At 48.7% G+C, this 12,698-nt stretch overlaps 1 protein-coding gene across 6 annotated transcripts in view; it reads right to left on the reverse strand.

Moving 5' to 3' along the window:
• Nucleotides 1-12,698, reverse strand: part of WSCD2 (WSC domain containing 2) — a 115,416-nt gene that overhangs the window by 21,082 nt on the left and 81,636 nt on the right. The window lies entirely within an intron of this gene.

Here is a 12,698-nt window from a genome sequence, read left to right on the forward strand (position 1 = left end):
GGTCAAGGATCACTTTTCAGGCAAGGGGGCAGATGTGAGCCACTAGTGGTAAAGAGGATTTGGGTGGGCACCTTTTGCATCCACTACAGATGGACATAAAGATTTATCAGTAAGAACGCTCTTTGCAGAAATGATTTAAACTAACACATGAAAGACTGAAAACAACCTCAGTGTCCAACAATGAAGTGTGGGACAAATAATATGTGGAACAATGACACAGTGGGATTCATGCCCCATACAGAATAAGGAGGCTAAAGGCTACTTTAGAGAGAGCTTCGTCTCTCTAAAGATGTAGTCAAGATAGGATGCCAAATAAAAACTGAAAAGATGACACGCCGCCTATTATAAAATGTTAGTTGTGTACATAAATTATCTCTCAATATAAATCCCTAGAGGGTTATCTCTGAATAGTAGGTGTGATGGTTAAGTTTTGTGTCAACTTATGAGGCTGTGGTGCCCAGCTGTTTGGTCAGACACTGTTCTAGGTGTTGAGAAAGTTTTTTATAGATGGATTAATATCTATAGTCAGCTGACTTTGAGGACACTTTCCCTCTGAAATGTGGGTGAGCTGCGTCTAGTAATTTGAAAGAATGAGAGGGGGGAAAAAAAAGAGGTTTTCCAGAGAAGAAGGAATTCAGCTTCTGGATGTCAGGCCTGCCAACCTCCACAATTTCATGAGCCACTTCCTTAAGCCAATCTCTTAATTTATACACTTCCACATATCCTGCTGGTTCTGTTTCTCTGGAGAACTCTGACGGACAGGATAGGATTCTAGACAATTTTTATTTCTACCTTTTTTCTGTAAACCTCTTTCCCAACCTTTTTGAGAGTGCACATTTATTTTTTAATATAATAAAGACAAATTTTAACAATTAAAAGTGGCCCCTGTCAAATTTATCTAAAGGCTTATTGATGCCCATTTTAAATTGGGTTCCGTGGTTCTCAAATTTGAGTTGAATACATTTTTTTCTAGAAGCACAGCTTTCACAGAAAACAAAGGACACAGTTGACGAGCGAATCCAAGCCAGGAGCACACAAGTAGGAACCATTTAGTGAGGATCTACTACGTGTCGGTGACTTCTATGCGTTATCCACCCTTCTGAGAACTTTGCAAATGCCATATCATTTTACCTTCTTGAGAACTCTGCAAGGTCCATAGCAATCTCTCATGTGACAAATGAGAGGGACAGGACTTAGAAAGGGAGGTTGTATGGCAATATTGAAGACCCACTGTCAGCAAAAACGTGCTGAGGATTATCTCAGAAACATGACGCTAACCCTTGGGGCAAGTGAAGCAAGCTGCAAAAATCGTATATTTCCATCTATGTCTGTATCTGGGTCTATCTACTGGTAAGCACCTCCCCACCACCAACCCCCACCTTTTTTTTTTTTAGCATACCTATATTTAAGTGCAGAGAAAAAGATATGAAATTACTCCTCGGGCAGAAGGATGGTGGAGGAGGGGGAGGGAGTCTAGGAATGAAAATTTTAAATCTCAGCTGTCAAAGGCACCCTAGTGATTATCCCTACCACCTGGCACCCTGGAGCTTGAAGTTGTTCATGGTGGAGGGAAATCTAGCAAGCCGAGATGACATTTGGAATTGGGTTAAATGACTACTATCCGGAGCATGCTGCAGACTCCTGCTATCCAGCACCATCTCCTCCACTTCCCCACCTCTCATTCCGGGCTAGGGAGAAGCGATGGTGGTGGGTGCTGTGGTCCTGGCCTCAGCTTCCCCACATGTAAATGATAAGGAGGAGGTTAGACTATGCAGATTCTCTTCTGTACAGGACGGCCCTCCACCCTCCAAATGAAGAATCGTCACATCCCCAAAAGCCACTGGTGTCCCGTGGCCTCCCATCCCATGGCCCAGGATGCACAGAGGTGAAGCCCCATTTCATCGGTTGCCCCAAGGAAGTTTCAGTGATGCTCAGAGAATGTGCCATACAAGGCAAGGACGGGCAGGGGAGTCAGGTGTTTGAGCAAAAGTGAAAGTCCATGGAATTCTCCAGGCCAGAATACTGGAGTGGGTAGCCTTTCCTCTCTCCAGGGGATCTTCCCAACCTAGGGACCGAACCCAGGTCTCCCTCATTGCAGGCATATTCTTTACCAGCTGAGCCACAAGGGAAGCCCGTTTGAGCTAAGGCTTACAGCAATGAGATGGGAGGCCAGAAGTGGTGTGCACAAATCTTCATTTAACCAAACAACTCAGTTAGCTGGATGCCAACTCAGGTGCCAGGACAAAGAGATGCTGGCCTTTCAGAAATAAGGGGGCTCCCCTTCTCTCTTTAGACTCTACTAGAAGACAATGGCACCCCACTCCAGTACTCTTGCCTGGAAAATCCCATGGAGGGAGGAGCCTGGTGGGCTGCAGTTCATGGGGTCGCAAAGAGTTGGACACGACTGAGCGACTTCACTTTCACTTTTCCCTTTCATGCATTGGAGAGGGAGATGGCAACCCACTCCAGTGTTCTTGCCTGGAGAATCCCAGGGACGGTGGAGCCTGGTGGGCTGCCGTCTGTGGGGTCGCACAGAGTTGGACAGGACTGAAGCGACTTAGTAGTAGTAGTGTTTATTGAGCCTCCGCAGATGCCAGGCTCCTGGCTGGGTGCTTTGGATCCATTGAATCCTCACAGTAGCCACGAGCAGTAGCTGCCACGGCTGGTTCAGGGAGGCACTCTGGCTTCCAGGATCACAAAATTGGCTAAGGACAGAGTGAGATCAAAGCCAGGTTACTCAGTCTCCCAATTCTATGCTTCTTCTAATAATAATAATGCTACTATGATGGTTAGATGCTTATGCTTGCTCTCTCAGTCGTGTCTGACTCTTTTGTGACCTCATGGACTGTAGCCCACCAGGCTCCTCTGTCCATGGAATCTTCCAGGCAAGAAGACTGCAGTGGGTTGCCATTTCCTCCTCCAGGGGATCTTCCTGGCCCAGGGATTGAACCTGCACTTCCTGTGTCTCCTGCATTGGAAGGTGGATTCTTTACCATTGTGCCACCTGGGAAGCCCCCTTAGATAGTTGTAGTCACATCAAACATGCTATTAGCTGGGAACTAAGCTGAATACACATGGCCTCGTTGAACACTTGCATCGCCCTGGTGGTATAAGGAGCCCCATTTTTAAGACAGGGAAATGCAAGTCTCAGAGGACTGAAACCAATTGATACAAGTCACCCAGATTATGATGCAGAGCTAAGACTGGCATCTAAGTCTGAGATCTTTCCACTTTTGATGGTCTTATCAAATACTCTTCATGTGCTGGGCACTGTGTAAACACTTGATACAGTTTATACTCCTAATGACAAAGCAGGTCTCACTCTCCCCATCAAACAGAAGGGGAAACAGACTCAGAGGGGGAAGTGATTCCCTAAGGCCACACAGCTGATACGTATCTGAATTCCAGCCTGGGAACATCTGAGCTCTGAGTCCCTACACTCTGGGCTACCCCTCTCTAAGAAACCAGCCTCAGACCCTGTTTGAGCATTTCCAAAACACTATGACGTGTATTCACTCCCCTTTGACCACTAACCATTCACAAAACCAAGGCTGTCACTCTGGGGTCTCTTGACATTGGAGTTTGATTCTCTTTGTGAAAAGTAAAAGTGTTAGTTGCTCAGTCGTGTCTGACTCTTTTTGACCCCATGGACTGTAGCCCATCAGGCTCCTCTGTCCATGGGATTCTCCAGGCAAGAATACTGGAGTAGGTAGCCATTCCCTTCTCTGGGGGATCTTCCCAACCCAGGGAAGTCTTAAATCGACTGCACTGGCAGGCGGGTTCTTTGCCACTAGCGCCACCTGGGAAGGAAGCTAACGATCCGATCCAGGGATCAAACTCAGGTCTTCTGCATTGCAGGCAGATTCTTTACCATCTGAGACCCCAGGGAAGGGGCAGGCAAAAGTCTATGAATCTGGCTCCTTAGAGGAAGTAGAATTCCTACCCTGGCATCTCCCAGGTGGTCTTTTCCTGCCTTCCTGGATGCAGGGAGGCCAGACTGCAAGCTGGGAAGACTCTGTAAGCCCAGCACAGCTCAGACGGGTCTCCCTTTGACATTTAAGCATCTGTTAATGAGTCCCTGAACCTCCCAGCTTAGAAAGCAGAGCTGAACTGAATGCCCTGAATACCAAGTAAAGTGAGGCCTTAAAGGGCCAGAGAGGGATCAGAAGCTGCTGTTGCGGGTCTCTCTTTGGTCAAGGTGTCCACTGGGGTGGGGGTGGGGAGGCGCACAGGTTTGGGAGGTTAGTTCTAGGAGCAGTTAACCTGCCAGATGTGGGGTGTTTCTACAGTCCTGCACATTCTGCTTTTAGAGGGAAATGATGTGGATTCACAGAGAACCTTGTGATGCTCTGTGGGAAGGCTAGAGTCCCAGGGGTCTGGGGAACACTTTGGAGGGCACCTCTCTCTGCAGGTTGCTCTCCATTATGGTTTGGTGATCAGAACACTAAGAATATGCAAGGTGGCCAAGACGCTGAATCATCCTTCTAGCCTCATTTCTTCCATCTGTATAATGTGTCAGGGCTTCCCTGGTGGATCAAATGGTAAAGAATCGGCTTAGAATGTAGGAGACCCATGTTTGATCCTGGGTTGGGAAGATCCCCTGGGAAAGGGAATGGCTACCCACTCCTGTATTCTTGCCTGGAGAATCCATGGATAAAGGAGCCTGGCAGGCTACAGTCCATTGGGTTGCAACGAGTTGGACACGACTGAGCAACTAACACATTCAGAACGGGTCACCGGTTCTCCCTACTGCTGGCGAGAGGCTGTCTTGTCTCTTACATCTGAAAACACAAGAGAAGTGGCCAGCCTGGACCCCTTAAGTTTCCTAATACTCTCTGGTGATACAAAGAATTTTGGACTTCCACAGCACTAGGTGGATGCCTTCCTGTTTGCAAAAGGTCTCTCATGCCCAGCAGAAAGGGTACTGGTTTTAAATCCAGACGGACCTGGGTCAGCACCTTCCACAGTTGTGTGTCCTTGGCCTGAGCCTCGGTTTCCTCGTCTGTACTCAAGGACCATCATCTCTACCCTGCACAGTTGGGGTGGAAGTTGATACAGTGGCATCTATAGGGCCCGAGACCTACCAGGATTTAGTCAATGTCTCTTCCTGCTCCTTCTCCACCACTCGATCATGATTAAAGGGTGGCCAGACCCTACGTAGGAGACACTATCAGTGCCCCATTAATACACTCCTGGCACTCACCATCCCAGTACAGGCTGCCAGTGACGTCCTGTAAACACCTTGGGTGTGTGAAGGATGGATGCTACGCTTCCAGGGAATTGATCTCCTTGGGAGATTAAGAACCCTCTCTACTGCCTTCCCAACGGGATTAAGCTTCCTCAGTAGTGACCTGCTTTGTAAAGGGTCTGTGTTGACTCTTTCGCTTCCCTGGTCTCATGTCTTCACTCCCCTGGAGGTCCATCGTGGGGTCATCGTTCAAGTAAACCAAAGCTCACAGCCTTGTCTCTGGGGGAATCCAACATGGATTCTTTGTGCATTCTTAATTCCCAAGGGGAATCTTACATGAAGTTCAGAGCTGCTGCTCTTCACAGTCTGCAGTCTGTGAGAATGGCGCCCCCTGGAGTTGTGCAGTATAGAGTTCCTGGACAGTAGCAGTAACCCTGAGTAATGTCTTCCTAATGAGCAACCCTTGCTGAAGGAGAGCAACAAAGGAAAATAATAACAGCCGTTAACTCTATGTCGTTGATGCCAAGTATGTTACACATGTGTGTGTATGTGTTTATCGCTCAGTCATGTCCGACTGTTTGCAACCCCATGGATAGGCTCCTCTGTCTGTGAGATTCTCCAGGCAAGAATACTGGAGTGGGTAGTTATTCTCTTCTCCAGGGAATCTTCCTGACGCAGGGATTGAACCGAGGTCTGCTGCATTGCAGGCAGATTCTTTACCATCTGAGCCACCAGGGAAGCCCCAATGTTACACATGTTACCTCAGTTAATCCTCAAAACAACCTAAGCAGTAGATGATGCTATTATCCTGTTTTGCAGGGGGAGATCCTGAGACATAACAAGATTTGATCGGTATTACAGCTCACACAGCTAGTGGGGCACAGAGGTGGGATCTGGCTCCAGTCTTATTTGACGTCACATCCTAGGTTCCCACCTCTCTGCTATTCTGCAGGAGGCCTATCAAATTCCAACCTGGTTGGGCTCTGGAGACCCTGTGTCAGCCACCTGAATTTCCCAGAAACCCTCTCAGGCTCCACAGGAGGGGTCCAAGGATCACAGAAGCCTGTGCCCCACATTCTGATAATGTCAGCTCTTCATTGCCAGGCCAGCTGGGATGGTGCATGACCTCGGCAGCTTGGGGTTTTTTTACTAGCAAGAGGCAAGCAGAGCAACTGTTCATCAGCTCTCTTGACTGGGGGCAGCGCAAGTCCCTCTGAAGTCCATCGTCTCTTTGTTCTGGGGCTTCACAAAGATGAGGGAAATGCCACCAGGCATCAGCTTAAAGGCAGGCGAGGAAGAGTTCTCCTTGGTTTGAAAGAGGCCACCACCCCCCAGGGTAATTAGGCCAAGCTCTACTGCATTAAAGATGCCGGTGAGGAGGAAAGGCAGTGAGCTGGGAGCTGTTAATGGCTACCTATAATCAGAGGGAGATTGAATTACACAAAGAGCCTAACTGTCCGAGGAGAATTCAAAACCAGCTATTTTTAGGCATCACCAAAGGCTCCTGTGAGCTGTTGGAAATTCAAATAACTTGAGCTGGGTGCTGCTCGGAGTGAATTGAGGAGTTTTCATTTTAGGAAGGAAGATGCATTACCATTACTCCAAACAGGCACTGTGCTTTCTGGATTTTATCTCACATGGCCGTCAGAGCAATCTTTCAGGGTTGGAACTGTCCCCATGTTACAGATGAGGCACTTGGGGCTCAGAGAGAATGAATGGCATGGTCAAAGTCAAAACAGCAAGTCAGTCAAAGAGCTGGGATAGAAACAATGTGTGCCTGATCCTGAAACCTACATCCAGAGTCTTCCCTGGTGGTCCAGGGGCTAAGACTCCATGCTCCCAATGCAGGGGGCCCGGGTTCAATCCCTGGACGGGGAACTAGATCCCTCATGCTGCAACTAAGGCCTGGCACAGCCATAGAGAAATGCAAAATACCCTGTATCCGTTGCTCCCATAGCCTCCCTGGAGTTTGGTTTATGGAGAAGTGTAAACTCTTTCCCCCCACCACGATGCAGAAGGAGAACAATTCTCTGGCTATCATGCCTCGACCGTACACAGCAGAACTCATGGAGATCCGTCTGAATTATAAAATTCAGGGACCCCAGGCATATACATCAAGGGGAAGGAAAGGCCTCCAGGCCTGGCAAAGAAGGAGCTAGACGTGGTCCCTCCCTCCACCCAGTGTGACTTTCCATGGTCATCTGAGGCTAGATGGTGAGGTGGTTAAAAACAGTATAGTGAGCATAAAGGACAAGCATTGTGCCAAGTTTCCCTTCTAACCTTCAAGAGACAAAAAATTGCTAGAACTAAGAGCAGTACACAACAAGAACAGTATATAAATTACACTATGTAAGTTGTAAACCATAAGTCAAGATCTATTTTTTCAGTGATAACATAAGCTTCATAGAGCTTTCCTTGTGGCTCAGCAGTAAAGAATCTGCCTGCAATGCAGGAACCGCAGGAGATGCGGGTTCGATCCCTGGGTCAGGAAGATTCCCTGGAGGAGGGCACGGCAACCCATTTCAGTATTCTTGCCTGGAGAATTCCATGGACAGAGGGGCCTGGCAGGCTACAGTCCATGGAGTCACAAAGAGTCGGACGTGATTGAAGCAACTTAGCGTGCACACACAATGCTTCATAATACTTTCATCAAAGAGAAAAAAAAAGAGAGAGAAAAGGGCTGAGTCCTGGGAGAGGCTGGTCTGCAGTCATGGGGGTTTTGTTGTTGTTTAGTCAGTAAATCGTGTCTGAATCTTTTGTGACCCCATGGACTGTTGCCTCTGTTCATGAGATCTCCTCTGTTCATGAGATTCCTCAGGCAAGTATGCTCAAGAGGGTTGCCATTTCCTTCTCCAGGGGATCTTCCCTCCCCAGGGATCAAACCTGCATTGGCAGGTGGATTCTTTACCACTGAGCCCCCATAAAGCCCATGGGGGTTTTAGGCAGCTCTGAAGGATGGTCAGCACCATGGACAGCCACCCATGGGCACCACATACTTCTGTATTCCGTGTAATTCTAGTGAACCTTGCAAAGGAAATCTTGCAAGAATCTTTCAGGCAAATGGAATTTCTTGCAACACCCTATAAAGCCATAATATTCTCAAATCACCAGCAGGTCTCTGCCCCTGGGAGGAGAAGCCGCACTTGCTGACACATTTAGCAAACGGCTGTGAAAAATGTAATCCAACCAAGAAGGAAGTCCATTTCTCGGTCCTTTTGTAACAAGGGCAAAGAGTCCCTGTGCCCGAGAGTCTGTGTCAAGGGAGAATAGCAGGGTTCCTGCAGACATTTGCTCTGCCAGTCTTTTAATGCTCTCACTACTGTAGGAGCATTCCATCACCTCAGAGACACAGAGGCCGGCTCGCCACACGAGGCTGCCTCCCCACACAAGGCTGACACCCCATGCAAGGCCAACACCCCACCAGAGGGGTGCTTAAGAGACAGTAAGCCTCCTTTGGATCTTCACAATCATTAAGAGTTCTGTGCCACTGCCCTGGGAAACACAATTAGGGCACAGTGTTAATACAAACTAATGACTCTACAAATGGAACCTGGTTTCTACCACCCCTGTTTCCTGGAGCACTTGCTCATTGCCCTGCCTAAAGGAATACATGCCAGTGTCATGTGGTGGAAGACCTCCCTTTCTAACTTATTTGTGTATAAATCAGATCTCAGGAATGGGAAACCAAGCATGTCATTGAGCCATAGCAAAGACTCCGGATAGTCTGTGTTGTGTAGAGACAGGACACAGGGCAGAAGGAGAGATCAGGGGTCAGGGAAGAAAGGAGGTAGGTCAGACCAAGCAGCATTTCCAAGGGAGAGGCATGGGGTCTGGAACTCAACACAAGGCCAGGGTGTTTGCAGCGCTATATCGCATTAGAACCCATAGCGGGAGTCAGAGAACTGGGTCCCAGCCTAAGTTCAGTCCCTGACAAGCTCTGTGGCCCTGAGAACGTCAGGCCTGCCCATTGCCCACTAAAAGTAACTCTTGGCGTTGGCACACTCTGCTCCTTCTGCCCTGATTTGTCCCCTGCCCTCTGGCAATGTGTCTCGAGTCTGAATATCCTCCTCTTCACACCAGGCAAAATCCTGTGTGTCTTTCAAGGCCCTAAGCAGTCAGCCTTCTTCTGTAGAGCCGTCCCCGGGGCTGTTCAGTCTGGCCACTTGTGCTTTTTCAGCCTCAGTTTCTAAAGCTGCAAAATAGAACACAAGCAAGGAAGGTGCTTCTAATAGGTCACCAAACGTAACCTTTGCTGATCCTGGATTTTTGCTCTCAGCTGGATATGTGACTCTTCCTTTCACCTGGAAATCTTAGAATGAGATTTGGCTCAAATGTTGCTTTCTTGGCTCCTATATGTACGTCACCACCCCCTTGCCCACTTGAACAGACCCGACTGGTCTTGGGTCTGCCTGTCCACTAGACGGTGACCTCCTTGAGAGCAGGGACTATGCTTTATTTTTTTATTACCCATTCTCCTCTCCAAGCCTAAGCCACGGGAGCTCACCAAGTGTTTTGGTTCAATGAACAGTCCTCATGCTCTCTCCCAATACCATGTTGCCAACTGGGAGCCCACGAGGAGTTCCAACTTGACCAACCATCTGTCTCCTTATCCAGACCACTTCCATTCTCATCTCAGCCACAGTAGCCTTGAGGTTAGCAAGGCTTAGATTCCTTTCTGTAGTCTCCTGCTGGAGGTGCCCAAGTTCCAACCTTGCACAGTGACAATTCAGAACAACTGGGGTGGGCTTAGACTCCGGGTCTCCTCTCTTGGTAGAAGTGAATGGGTTCCCCATATTGAATGTATGGATGGAACGTTCCTTTCTCAGATGGAACAGAATACCACTGCAGAGGTGGGTGAGCTGAGGGGCACAGCAGCATTCCCAGCAGCCTCAGGGGTCTCTTACCAGCAACCACCCAATCAGCCCACCCCCTCACTGCTACCAGGGCAAAACACATCTGACTGTAAGAGGATCTCATGGTTTATGTGTGTTGAGGCTTTTACATTTCAGGTAATTGAAAAAAAAAATCTTTGATGGTCCATGAGACTATATTGCTTGGGCTTCTTAAGTGGCTCAGTGGTTAGAGAATCTGCCTGCCAATGCAGGAGACCTGGGTTTGATCCATGGGTTGGGAAGATCCCCTGGAGGAGGAAATGGAAACCCACTCCAGTATTCTTGCCTGGAGAATTTCATGAACAGAGGAACCTGGTAGGCTATAGCATGAGACTGTTATTATACCTGGTGATCTTAATAGTGTGTGTATCTGAGGATGTGTGTGTGTGGCGGGGAGGAGAGCAGGAGACAGAAACAGAGACAGAGAGACAGAGAGAAGACAGACAGGAGAATGTTCATATTACCCAGCCACTCTGAACATTAAGCAAAAGGAGGTCTGGCTGAGAGCGGCTGATGACATACACCGCCCAATTCTTGTTATCTAGCTCAGCATCATTCACCAGAATGTTCTAGTGGCTGCAGCTTTCCCTCTAAATACACATAACTCTAAGGTCATCTCTTCTCATGGTCAAAGTTGCCATCCAAATAATGTGAATACTGGCATAAAGAGAATCAGTAGTGGGCCTCCCTGGCGATTCAGTGGTAAAGAATCTGCCTGCCAATGTAGGGGACACGGGTTCGATCCTTGGCCTGCGGGAAGATTCCACATGCCACAGAGCAACTAAGCCCATGTGTCACAACTCCTGAGCCCTCGTTCTGGAGCCTACGAGCCACAACTACCTAGAGTCCATGCTCCGAACCAGAGTGGCCATGGCAATGAGAAATCCATGCATTGCGACAAAAAGCAGCCGCCGCTCACCACAAGTAAAGAAAACCCGCGTGTGGCAAGGGAGACTCAGCACAGCCGAAAATAAACAGATAAAAGTAAAGAGATCAGTACTGGGGACGATGACTCTGCCGTCAAATCAAAACCTCACTACCCTAATGGCCAAACCAGAAACTCGCTGTGCGGACATTTTCCAGCCCGGATTTCACATACCCACTGTGTCCTCTGCCAGCCGGGCCCTCAGACCTGGGGGAACTGAGGCCACGATGGACAGGGAGACGGTACCTCCGTTTCTAGAAATCAGCTGTTTTGCAAATTGGCGGCACCCTTGACCCTGCTGCAGAGCAAAGCGTGAGCAGAGCTTCAAAAGCATAGGGCTTGGAAAACAACACATTATCAAGGAAACCAGCAATGAATTTTTATCACTGATGATATTCACACGGAAGAGGCCTTTCGCTGCATGCACACGGGCATTAGGGTTCTGCCAAGTCCACCTGAGGGGGAAGGCCTACATTCTGGGCGGACCTTGTCAGCTCCACTGAGGTCTAAGGCCTTATTATTCAAGGTGTGGTCCATGGACCAGCAGCCTAGCATCACCTAGGACCTCCTTGGAAAGCTGAATCAGAGTCTGCATTTTAACAAGATCTCCCTGGGATTCCCCAGCATGTTCAAATTCGAGATTTGTAGTTCTGGATTCCTGTTTCCACCTCAGGACCGCATCAGAAGAGTACCCAGGACAAACCTCAGCCTTCTGTTTTGTCAAGGCCATTAGCTCTGCTTGTCGGTCTGAATGTCAGCTCTGAGGTCACAAGGCTGTGTGACCTTGGGCAGGCTTACTTAAATTCATTAAGCCTCGGTTTCCTCACTGTAAAATGGAGATGATTAACCATGGCAACTGCCTGAAAAGTCTGTAAGTAAGGGAAACAAAATCAGACTTGCAATGGGCTTCGTACAGTGCCCGGCGCACAGCAGATGCTTGAGAAACAAACATTAACTGCTATTAAACATCCAGAGAAGGAACACTGCGACAATATCCACAGAGGAGGGGTGGCTCCTGTCCTCGCCTAACCACACCCTTCCCTCCCTCAGTCTGAAAACTGGAGAGTTTTTCTCATAAGACCAAAACATTGGCAAGTGAGGGATAAATTGCCTCTGCATGCATGAGTGCTAAGTCACTTCGGTTGTGTCCAACTCTTCTCGACCCTGTGGACTGTAGCCTGCCGGGCTCCTCGGTCCACGGGATTCTCCAGGCAAGAACACTGGAGTGGGTTGCCATGCCCTCCTCCAGGGCATCTTCCCAACCCAGGGATCGAACCCTTGCCTCTTACATTTCCTGCATTGGCAGGCCGGTTCTTTACCACTAGCGCCATCTGGAAATCATCTCTATGGGAGCATTAAAGGCATAAGCTATGGGACTTCCCTGGCAGTTCAGTGGTTAACTCCATGCTTCAGTACAGGCGGCCTGGGTTCAATCCCCCACCAGGGAACGAAAATCCCACGTGCTACATGGCACGGCCAAAAGAGAAAAATTAAGAGAGAAGCTCTGGAGTTGGTTTAAATCCTCTGCTGCTTGTGTGACAGCGAGCCTCAGTCTCCTCATCTGTAAAGTGGGTGAATAACTGCAGTTTGGAGGGCCATCGTGAGGACCACGTGTGCTCTTGCAAAGAAGGCACTTCGGAAACGATGGAGCGTTTGCTGTTGTCAGTATCATCATCACCATCGTTAGGGACAA

The sequence above is a fragment of the Bos indicus genome, chromosome 17 (assembly GCF_029378745.1).
Source record: "Bos indicus isolate NIAB-ARS_2022 breed Sahiwal x Tharparkar chromosome 17, NIAB-ARS_B.indTharparkar_mat_pri_1.0, whole genome shotgun sequence".
Taxonomy (NCBI): Eukaryota; Metazoa; Chordata; class Mammalia; order Artiodactyla; family Bovidae; genus Bos; species Bos indicus.